Genomic DNA, 12,615 nt, shown 5'->3' with positions numbered 1-12,615 from the left:
GACAGAGAGGGTAATGCAGTATACGGTCAGAGAAACCAAAAGAAAAAAGCAACACTGGGCCTTCAGGACTAGGACACCAGGAGTACTTTATTAGCCAAAGACCTGACACGGGCCGTGTTTCGGCGCCAGCAAGGCGCCTGCCTCAGGGGTCAAATTGTAGATATAATAGCGTACAGATGTCAAAGCGCAAATGCCTTAAGGACAATCAAAATAACTTGCATAGATTTCGCTATAGCGCGAAAAAAACACCAAGGGCGCTGGCTCCAGCAAAGAGCCTTCTCCTGTGTAATCCGGATTTGCGCTTTGACATCTGTACGCTATTATATCTACAATTTGACCCCTGAGGCAGGCGCCTTGCTGGTGCCGAAACACGGCCCGTGTCGGGTCTTTGGCTAATAAAGTACTCCTGTTGTCCTAGTCTTGAAGGCCCAGTGTTGGCCCTTGGAGGCAGAGCCAGTCCCAGTGAGCCTTTCCTCTGTGGAGAGCGAGAGAAGACCCTGCAAGCTGGATTGCTGCTGGTAAGGAGACCAGCCATTGTGGCTCTAGAGTCACTTTGGGAGGCCATTCAGGGAGTGAATGCTTCTCGTAATAGTGTGATATCTCATCTTGTGAGTGACTGTGTTACTTTGAAGAAGGTGTAGGCTAATCAGGCTTTTGTAATGAGCGCTCATTCTTCTAAGTTTGAAACTATGGAGCATAAATTAACATCTTTGCAAAAAGACGATGTGGCTCTAATTAGGGATAAAGAATTTACGCACTGTAAGAATATTTGGAGAATCAGTTAAGAAAACAACTTAAGAATGTTGAACTTTCCTAAGACACCTTTGATTATAGGTTTGGATGTGGTGTGTAGATACTTTATGGAGGTGCTGGGAATATCATCAGAGGCTTTGCCTCCCCTAGTTAGAGCAATTTATGTATCTTTGGGAGATCTGCTGGAAAATGAGGGGACTATGGATCTGACGGGCTTTTTAGAGTCATCGGAAATCATCACGCAAAGGACTACTTTTGTAGTTACCTTGTGCTTTAGAGCCTGATCACAACTGAATAATGCGTTTATACTTCAATCATATGACTGAAGCTTTTCTAGGATCTACTATTCAAATGTTTTCTGATGTGTCCTGTTCTATGCAGAAGAGCCATCAAGAATTTCTAGTGCTTAAGCCTAGGGTTATGTCACTCGGAGCTAGTTATATGTTGAAATTTCCTTGTGTGTGTTCAGTTTTGCTTGAAGGTAAATCCTTCTTGTTTTTGGTTTGTTTGTTTTTTTAATATCCCCTGCAGCTTTGAGAGTTTTTTTGTCTGGTAAAGAAGCATTACTCCCTAAGGTGTTTGTATTCCCAGAGTAGGATACGCTGTTAGGCTGGCTGACATACACTTCAACTGTAGTCTATTCTTTGCGAGATTTTTTTCTTCTTTTAATTTACTTGGAATTGGTTCCTTTTCTTTTCCTGGATCTGGGCTTCTATGATATTTTTAAACAACATCCCCTCCTGATTTAAAGTCCAAACTTTTGTGGACGACCCTTTCAGTTTCTTTTTTACCATTTTCCTCATTTTCTCAGTCACCCTTTTGAAAATTGAATGCTGCTACAGTAGATTTCTTTAGTGACTTCACTCCAGATATCGGCTCACGTTGATCATGTTATGATTACTTGTTTCCCAGCGGATTGAACACCGTTTCCTCTTGTACAATGCCCTGCATTCCTTTAAGGACTAGATCTAAAATAGCTCCCCTTCCATAAAGCTTTGCTGCCGGGTTTGCAGGACAGCGGGCTGGTTGAATAGCAAGGGCTCTGAGTTATAGGACACCCCATTCTCCCCCAAATTTGTGCTTTTGATTCACAAGGCTGCTTTGCTGAAGCGGCTTGTGGGGTCACAGGTTCTTTCTTCCCTACATGGCTCAGAATGGGCTCGGGGGGGGGGGGGGCCCTCAGTCACTGTGGCCTAAGCAGGCGAGGTTAGAGGCCCAGCAGGACCTTGAGGAATCTTTAGTGGCATTGGATTTGGATGATAGCCACTTATCCAGTGATTCTCTGCAAACCTTTTCATATCCCTTGGAGGAGGGGCAGCTACTGTCAGATGAGGGTGATGACCCCACAGCTGCACAGCTTATTCGTAAAGAGGAGCTCCCTGCTTTTATTGTCTGGACGCTGGAGGTTGTAGACACTTTTGCGCAGGACTCCCTGCCTGCTGAGCCATCCGCTCCTTCCATTATGTTGGGGACGAAGCGACCTCATAGAACTCTATATATTCATGAGGCCATGAAAGGTCTTATTTTGTCACGAGATACTCCGGATGCCGGGTTGCGAGTGGTGCCTGCAGGGGAACTGGAGTCCTTGTTGATCTCTAAGGTGGACTCCTTTGATCATGGTGGTCACAAAGAGGACCTCTTTACCAGTAGAAGCCAGCACGGCCCTTAAGGATGCGCAAGATCAGAAGTTGGAGACCTCCCTCTAGATTGCCTTCAAGGTTGCTGCCTTGCTTCTTTGGTTGTTACACTGCCCTGGCGTCAGGGCCGCCGAGATGGGGGGACAGGGGGGACAAAAGTCCCCGGGCCTCCAAAGGGGGCCCGGCAACACCGCAGTCCGACCCGCCCTCCCTCCGTCGCTCCCAGCACTAATCTTAAATGCCTCCTTTCACCACGTTCGCAGCAAGCAGCAGCAGGGCAGGCCACTCCTTCCTTCTGTGTCCCGCCCTCGCCTGACGTAATGTCCGCGAGGGCGGGGCACGGAAGGAAGGAGAGGTCTGCCCTGCTGCTGCTTGCTGCAAACGTGCTGAAAGGAGGCGTTTAAGGTTAGTGCAGGGCCCGGCCCGGTAGTGGGTAGAGGGGGGCCGGCGACCTCGGGTGGGGGGGCCCGGCGGCGACGACGACCTCGGGTGGTGGGGGGGGCCCGGGGCGGCCTTGTCCCGGGCCCGGCTCTCAGCGGCCCTGCCTGGCGTGCCTCTCCTGGGTGCAGAAGGCTGCCTCCAGAGATGAGCTCGTTGTTCTTCACCATCCTTGGAAGCAGGCTTGGCTTATTTGGCAGATCTTTATGATCTCCTCAGGGCTCTGGCCAAGGAGGTATTGGTGGTGCTAATGGCTCGCCACTGGCTCTGGCTGCGACATTGGGCGACTGATACTGCCTTGAAGTCTTGTTTAGCTTGGTTGCTAATTCAGGGTAAGTGTCACGACTGTGGTCGTGACTCCTCTTTTACTCACCTTATTTCCCGATGTTCAGCTTCCAAGATGGCTCCTGTCGGTTCAGCTTCCAAAATGGCTCCTGTCTTTCCTGTGTGTTCCAAGCCTCTCTTTGGTGTCAGTGTGTTCCCTGCTCCTGTCCTGCAGTAGGTGGCATCATCAGTGAGAGTCTTTATAAGGAAGTGGTGTACTTGCATTCAGGGCCTTTGCATTGCCAAGGGTCATCAGGTTAGTCAGTGTGCTGTTGCACGGTTTACCTAGCCTTGTTCTGTGGGCTCTAGCCCTTCTGCTTTGTCTTGCTCTTGTCTGTGGGCTTCCAGTTCTTCTGTTTTGCCTTGTTCACTGTCTGTGTTCCTGTTTGTGGCTGCCTTCAGCCTTGGTTCTTGTGTCTGTGCCTACATGTCCCTGTTTGTGGCTGCTAGGCAGCCTTCAGTCTTGGTTCTGTTCTGTTGCCTGTGTGTGGAGCTCTGGTCTGTCATTCTGAGTGTCTGCAGTAGCCAGCTTTGTCCCTAATTAGCTCTCTGCTGTGCAGGTGGTCTGCTCTTGTTCTACCCTGTCTGCTTTCAGCTTTCTTCCCTCTGTTTGGGACCCCTGCTTCTGCCAAGCTTCCATGTATATCCTAACCCCTGCTTCTGCCAAGCTTGTATGTATATCTTGAACCCTGCTTCTGCCTAGCTTGTGTGTATATCTTGAACCCTGCTTCTGCCAAGCTTGTATGTATATCCTGAACCCTGCTTCTGCCCAGCTTGTGTGTATATCCTGAACCCTGCTTCTGCCAAGCTTGTATGTACGCCCTGTCTGCCTAGTCTGCCTGTGAAGCCTGATCCAGTTCAGCTCCATCCTGTAAGTCCTGCAGGCCGCCCGCACCCAGGGGCTCAACCTCTGGGGAACGGCGGTCAGCACAGGTGAAACCCGGAGCTGCTCCAGTCCTGTTTGCCTCCTGTTATCCCAGCATTGTCTGCCTACAGCTGCAGTTCCAGTCCTGTCATTCTGGCCAAGTCCATTACAGATTCCAGCTCCAGCTGTGCTTGTTTACCCAGTCCCAGCTGGGGGTCTTGCCTGCCGCTGCTGCTCCTCGGCAATGGTCCAAGGGCTCACATTCTAGTGACTGTTTGTTTTGAACCTGAGACCGTGACAGTAAGCTCCTCTTTGGGGCAGGCTTGGGAAAGACTGTTAAAGATCTAGAAGAGTCCAAGGGTCAGCATCTGCCTGAGGACAAACCAAAGGCTGCCTGCCTTGTTGGTCAGTACCAACGAGGAAGCTAAGCATTGCCATCTAGGCTGCTCTGGTGCCTTTCAAAGATTGTGTGTTCAGCAAAAACAGCAGCTCTTTCTGGGGGATGGGTGCTCTGACATCTCCTCCTCTTGAGCCACACCAGCTGACTGATGGGTCCCTGGTCCATCATAGCAGGCAGCTTTCTCTCTTCCTAGGGGAATGGACCAGGGTTACATCAGACGAATGGGTCTTGGAGGTGATCCGAGACAGATTCTGGACTTTTTCATGGAATTCCCTTGCAAAAGGTGGCAGCCATCAGACTCTCTATGCCTTGGTTCACTTGAGAGGCTGTTCTTCCCGTACTGCCATCAGAACAAGTCCTCGGCCATTACTCCATTTATTTATTTATTATCTCAAGTATGTAAATGAGGCACTTTGGGTCCATCATTTTCAGATGGAGACCTTGCAACCTGTAGTCTAGGCTGTGCAACTGGGGTAATTCTTGACCTCTCTAGATCTGAAAGAGGCCTATTTACACATACCTATTGGCCTTCTCATCACCATTCCACTAGGTTGAGGTGCTGGGTCAGCACTTTCAATTCCAGATAATGCCCTTCGCTCTTGCAGTGATTCCCCAAACTTTATCCAAGGTCATGGTGGTAGTCGCGGTCTTCCTCCAGACGGAGGGTGTCTGGGTTCATACTTACCTTGGACAACTGCATGATTCGGGCATCATTGTATGAGGAACGCATGTAGACAATGGACCGGGTGGTCTGTCTTCTGCGCTCCCTCGGTTGGGTGGTCAATTTGCTCAGAGCCACTTGTCTCCTTTGCAGTATCCGGAATACCTGGGGGTAGTGTTCATTACTCAGGAAGAGATGGTGTCCATCCCTTTGGCAAGGAGGCTGTGGTTTCACGGTCAAGTGGAGAACCTAAAAATGGCTAAAGTTGTAAAGAGAGGTGACAAGACCTTTTTCAGATATATTGGAGAAAGTAGAAAAGATAGTAATGAAATTGCGAGACTGAAAGATAATGAGAATGGCAATGTGGCGAGTGAGGAATATAAAGTGAACGTTCTAAACAATTACTTGTCTTTGGTGTTCACGGAGGAAAATCCTGGTGAAGGACTGGTGTCGGCTGCTGAAGGAATATCTGGGAATGGAGTGGATACTGCACAGTTTATGGAAGAAAGAGTTTATAAACAGCTGGAGAATATGAAGGTGGACAAAGCTATGGGGCTGGATGGGATACATCCCAGGATACTGAGGGAGCTCAGAGAGGTCCTCGCAGGACCCCTTAAAGATTTATTTAATAGATCTTTAGAGACAGGAGAGGTTCTGCGAGATTGGAGATGAGTGGATTTGGTCCCTCTTCACACAAAAGTGGAGACAGGGAAGAAGTGGGAAACTACAGACTGGTAAGTCTCACGTCGGTGTTAGGAAAAATAGTGGAGTCGCTGCTGAAAGAAAGGATAGTTAACTTTCTAGAAGGCAACGGGTTATAGGACCTGAGGTAACATGGCTTTACCAAAGAAAAATCCTTTTTTGACTGGGTGACCAAAGAACTGGATGAAGGACGTCCGCTAGATATAATCTACTTGGATTTCAGCAAAGCCTTTGATACGGTCCCCCACAGAAGACTTGTGAATAAACTGAAAGGGTTGAACTTAGGACCGAACGTGGTGAACTGGATAGGAAACTGGTTGACTGACCGGTGGCAGAGGGTGGAGGTAAATGGAATCCGCTCGGAGGAAAGGAAGGTTGAGCAGTGTAGTTCCTCAGGGGTCGGTGCTGGGGCCTATTCTGTTTAATATATTTGTGAAAGATATTGCTGAAGGGTTAGAAGGAAAGGTTTGCCTTTTTTGTGGATGACACGAAAATAGCCAATAGAGTGGATACCCTGGAGGGAGTAGAAACAATGAGAAGGGATCTCTGAATGTTAGAAGAATGGCCGAGGGTGTGGCAGTAAAAGGTTAATGCCAAGAAGTGCAGAGTGATGCACTTAGGATGCAGAAACCCAAAAGAGAGATGCCAGATAGGAGGGGAGAAATTAGTCAGCTTGACTCGGAAGAGAGACCTTGGGATGTTGGTGTCAGAGGATATGAAGGTGAAGAAACAATGTGACAAGGCAACGGCTGTGGCCAGAAGGATGCTAGGCTGCTTAGAGAGGGGTATAACCAGCAGAAGAAAGGAAGTGTTGATGCCCCTCTACAAGTCATTAGTGAGGCCCCACTTGGAGTATTGTGTTCAGTTTTGGAGGCTGTATCTTGCTAAAGATGTGAAAAGACTGGAAGCGGTGCAAAGAAAATATATAAAAATGGTACAGGATTTGCATTGCAAATCGTATGAGGAGAGACTTGCCGACCTGAACAAGTATACCTTGGAGGAAAGGAGAAACAGGGGTGACATGATACAGAAGTTCAAATATTTGAAAGGTATTAATCTGCAACGAACATTTTCCAGAGACGGGAAGGTGGTAGAACTAGAGGATATGAATTGAAGTTGAAGGGGGGCAGACTCAGGAGTAATGTCAGGAAGTATTTTTTCACGGAAAGGGTGGTAGATACGTGGAATGCCCTCCCGCAGAAGGCGGTGGAGATGAAAACGGTAATGGAATTCAAACGTGTGAGATAAACACAAAGGAATTCAGTAATTGGGAAGCAAAACCAGTGCTGTGCAGACTTCTGCGGTCTACGCCTTGATCGTAAATGAATAGATATGGATGGGCTGGAGTGTAAATTTAAGGGGGTCGATGTTAGCTTCAGAACTTTTAGTTCAAGAACAGTGCTGGGCAGACTTCTATAGTCTGTGCCCTGAGAATGGCAAGGACAAATCAAACTCAGGTATACATATAAAGTATCACGTACTATGTAAAATGAGTTTATGTTGTTGGGCAGACTGGATGGACCGTAGAGGTCTTTATCTGCCGTCATTTACTATGTTACTATTTTCTTTATTGTTTTTCTCTTGAGATAGATTGTAAGTTTTCTTATTCACTTGTGAGTCTTGTGAATTATAATTGATAAATTGCATAAATTAAAAAATAAAATAAAGCATATGGGAACTGACTTAAAATATGCATACTTTAGAAGAAAGGCAGGAGGTGGAGATATATGATAAAGGATTTAAATATGTGGCATAAATGCACAGGAGGTGAATCTATTTCAATGGAAAGGCAGCTCTGGAATGAGGGACACAGGATGAAGGTGAAAGGGAATAGACTCAGAAGTAACTTGAGGAAATATTTCTTCATAGAGTGGTAAATTTGTGGAATGGCTTCCCCTGTGGAAGTGGTGGGGACGAAACAAGACACCACTCACAAATCAACGCCAACGGAGTGGAAAAAAAAGCCAAGTTTTGAATGGTGGTGATTGAAACAGTATCTAAATTCAAGAGAGCTTGTGACAAGAACATAAGATCTCTAAGGGAGTGATAGAGAGAGTAGATTATATGGATGCTCAGATTGAATAGGCCATAAGGAGGAGTAGCCTATTGATTAGTGCAGCAGGCTTTGATCCTGGTGAACTCGGTTCCATTCCCACTGCAGCTCCTTGTGACTCTGGGCAAGTCATTTAATCCTCCATTGCCCCAGGTACAAAATAAGTACCTGTATATAATATGTAAACCACTTTGATTGTAACCACACAGAAAGGCAGTATATCAAGTCCCATGCACTTTCTCTTCATCTTTCATTTTTTAAATTAATACCAAAATTAGTACAGGGGCTGAGTATATTTTTTTCAGATTTTGATACCGCTCTTGATTTAGTTTGATTTCAATTACCTCACTATTGACTTGATAATATCAGGGCATGCTAGGGTGGTAAAGTCCCTAGATGAAATCATGGACTGCTTTATGGAGCAGCAGGCTCAGGAACCAACAAGAGGAGAAGCAACTCTCGATCTAATCCTTAGTGACACGACAACAGTGGAAACAAAAAAGGAGTAAAGGGTGACATACGACTCTCAAGCTAAAAGGATTCAAATCCTTTATTTAGGCACCACAGTGCAAGACCAGACACAAGCCTGTGTTTTGGCGGGTGAGCTGCCTATTGCAGGGGTCACAGGACTTTATGAAGTCACTTGTATGCTACATAAAAATGGTGTATGTTGTATACTACACTGCCAAGTTGTGTAAAATCCCACCCAAAATATGGCAGCATTCAGAGGTGCTTCCACCATCTTTACTGTCTCCTTTGCTGCTTTAAAGAGAATGAATTGCAGCACAAGCATTTTCAACTAGAGATTTTTTTTCCAGCTTACTTTCTAGCAGTGTGGCACGAAGCCCTGACCCCCCCCTGTGACATCATCAACATCCTCAATATGATCTCACAGAGGAACTACATCAGGGTGCCTAGTCTCAGGCACGCTGCCTATTACCTAAATGCGAGGTCACTTGGAAACAAAACCACTACAATCAAAGACTGGATAGAACTCCACCCACCAGGCCTGGTATTTATCACAGAAACCTGGTTGCCTTCTGACAGCGACCCACTGAAATGAAATCTGTTCTCCAGGCTATAAAATCTTATCTGTCCTGAAGAAAGGAGGCAGTCTAGGCCTTATGTATACGGGATATTTAAAATCACTCTGACTCACTTCACTCATCAGACATAGAAATAACGGCATGTATAATAGAGGACACCACCCTATTAAACCCATTGACATGCATACTACTTTCTTGCCCATTAGGGAAATGGTGCATAGCTAATACAGACTTCTTTGATTTCCTTGCCAAGATATAACAAATGACCCTAAGGTCAAGGACCTATCTAGTTTCCTTGAATCCCTAGATCTCCATAGCCCACCAGGCCAGCTGACTCATGAAATGGGTAACCAACTGGACCTAGTTGCATACACCACAAGTGCAATATCCAGCCTGGACATAGAAATGGGAAAATGGTCTCCCCTGGTCTGATCAGATCACTTCCTACTAGATTTCAATATCATCTGGACACAATGAAATGCAAATACCAGAAAATATAGGTACAGTATTCCAGAGAATGCTAAAATACAATACTATGCCAGAGGAAAGATCAACGGCACGAAATTCTGGGATAAGGTAGATGAATACTACTCAAAGAGTGAGAAAACAAAACTAGAAGATTGGAATGAGGTCTATGGGACCATTCTAAATAGCATGGCCCTTATGGAAATAAAAGAAAAATCTAAAGCTAGTAAGAACAAATGGTTCACTACTAACGAAAACATGTAGATGCCTAGAGAGAATCTGGAAGAAAGACAAAAATGATATAAATAGACAAAATTGGAGAAAAGCAGAATCCACATATAAAATCAAATTAACTAATGCCAAAAAAATACTCCGAACTGATTGACAACATCAACAACACCAAATGTCTCTTCTCAATAGTTGCCAACCTAACAAACCTAACAAACATCAAGGGAATCACCATCCTGACTCAGGAATCTGCCAAAAGCAAAACAACTAGCCTTCCATTTCAGAGAGAAAATCACCAAAATCAGAGCAGAATTCAATAGTAATACCAACAAGGAACATGAAATAACTGAACATTCTGACATGGCAATACCGACAGATATGACATGTGATAACTTCCATACCATCAAATGGTCCAAATTACATTGACTGGGAAATTCTCTAAATCCCACTCCCAACTAGACACAATGAGGGAGAACTGGATGATAGGGAATAAATATCACAATGAAGTAGCACAGGGTAATGGAGAATAAATATCACAGTGAAATAGCACTGGGAGATGGGGAATAAATATCACAGACAGGGAGCACTGTATGTTGGGGAATAAATATCATAGTAAGGGAGCACAGAATGATAGGGAATAAAAATCACTTTGTAGTAACACTGGGCAAAGGGAATAAGTAGCTCAATGAAGTAGCACAGGCTGAAGGAAATAAATATCATAGTGACAGAGCACCGGACGATGGGGAATAGATGTCACAGTAAGGGAGCACTGGATGATAGGGAATAAGTATCACTGGGTGATGAAGAATAAATATCACAGTGAAATAGAACAGGATGATGGGGAATAGATGTCATAGTGAGGGAGCACTGGGAGATTAGGAATAATTATCACACTGATGGGGAATAAATATAGTGAGGGAGCAGTGCTTTGATGGGGATTGAAAATAACAGTGATGTAACACTAGGTGATATGGAGGGGCATAATCGAACGGCGCCGGCCATCTCTATGGGGGCCATCTCCGGGGCTGGTGCCGTAAGTGGGCAGAGCCAACCGTATTTTTGAAAAAGATGGCCAGCCATCTTTTTCTTCGCTAATACGGTTGGGCCCGGCCAAATGTCAGAGCTCGCCGGGTTTGAGATGGCCGGCATTGGTTTTCGGCCATAATGGAAAATAATGCCGGTGATCTCAAACCCGGCCAAATCCAAGGCATTTTGTCGTGGGAGGAGCCAGCATTTGTAGTGCACTGGCCCCCCTCACATACCAGGACACCAACTGGGCACCCTAGAGGGCACTTCTAAAAATTAAAAATAAAAATAGCTCCCAGGTGCATAGCTCCCTTACCTTGGGTGCTGAGCCCCTCAAATCCCCCCAAAACCCACTCCCCACAACTCTACACCATTACCATAGTCCTAAGGGGTGAATGGGGGCACCTATATGTGGGTTTTGAGTGGGTTTTGCATACACTAAAAACTGCTCCAGGGACTTGTATACTGCTATCAGGGAGCTGGGTATGACATTTGAGGCTGGCATAGAGGCTGGCAAAAAAGGGGTTTGGGGGGGGGGGTTGGGTGGGAGGGGTTTGGTGACCACTGGGGGAATAAGGGGAGGTGATCCCCGATTCCCTCCGGTGGTCAGGTGGGGCTCCTTTTTGAAGCTTGGTCGTGAAAAAAAAAGGGACCAAGTAAAGCCAGCGAAATGCTCATCAAGCCTGGCTTTATTTTTTCTATTATCGGGCGAAGCCGGCCATCTCGTGAGCATGCCCCCATCCCGCCCCCGTCCTGCCTTCACTACCCTACGGACACACCCCCTTGATGTTTTGCCGGCTCCGCGACGGAAAGCAGTTGAATCTGGCCAAAATTGGCTTTCGGTTATATCGATTTGGCCAGTTTCAGGAGATCGCCGGCCATCTCCCAATTTGTGTCGGAAGATGGCCGGCGATCACTTTCGAAAATGAGCTTGATGGACTAATGTCACAGTGATGGAGCACTGGATGATGGGAATAAATATTACTTTGATGTAACACTGGGTGAGAGGGAATAAGTATCACAGTGAAGGAGCACTGTGTGGTTGAGAATAAATATCACACTGAGGGAGACCTGGGTGATAGGGGAAAATATCACAGTGAGGGAGGACTGGGTGATGGGGAATAAATATCACATTGAGGGACAACTGGGTGATGGGGAATAAATATCACACTGAGGGATCACTGGATGATGGAGAATGATGTCACACTGACATAGCACTCAGTGTATGGGAATAATTATCACAGTGGGAGAGCACTGGATGATGGGGAATACAACAAATTTTGCTTCTCTGATCATCTCTTTGTCCTGTTTCATGGCCCTTGGAAGAGTCAGGCAGCATCAAAGTCATATATTGTGAGGTTGGTCACATTTGTATGAATCAGCGGGTGCCACCTGGATTGATGCTTTGATGGGATTAAATATCACAGTGAAGTAACACTGGGTGATGGGAATAATGTCACAGTGAGAGAGCACTGGATGATGGGGAATAAATATCACTTTGAAGTAACACTGGAAATGGCTTGCATGGAGGTAACCCGGGAGGTAAGGGCTCCCTGCCACATGGCCACACGGTAAGCGTTCTCTTACCGCCTGGCCTTGTTTGTCTGGGGGCTTTTTACCTACTGCGGTAAAAGGGTCTCCCCCGCTGCTAGTGCAGGGCCCTTTTTCCTGCAGCTTGGTAAAAGGACCCCATAGTGAGGGAGCACTGATGAGGAATAAATATCATAGGAGTCCTTTTACCAAGCTGCAGGGGAAAAAAGGCACTCCACTAGTGGTGGGGGGGACCCTTTTACCACAGCAGGTAAAAAGATCCCAGGCACACATGGCCATGCGGTAAAAGAACTCTTACCACATGGCCATACAACGGAGAGCCCTTACTGCCACCCATTCAGGTGGCGATAAGGGCTCCAGTGCTAACCTGGCAGCTGCCCAATTTCGGCTGGGTTACCGCTGCGCAAGACATTTCCGGGGGTTTTCTTGCGGTGGGACTACTGCCGGCGGCCGCGTTGGGCTGGAA

This window comes from Microcaecilia unicolor, chromosome 7 (genome assembly GCF_901765095.1).
Source record: "Microcaecilia unicolor chromosome 7, aMicUni1.1, whole genome shotgun sequence".
Lineage (NCBI taxonomy): Eukaryota > Metazoa > Chordata > Amphibia > Gymnophiona > Siphonopidae > Microcaecilia > Microcaecilia unicolor.
The sequence above is the reverse complement of the archived record's forward strand: the minus strand, read 5'-3'. Positions refer to the sequence as shown.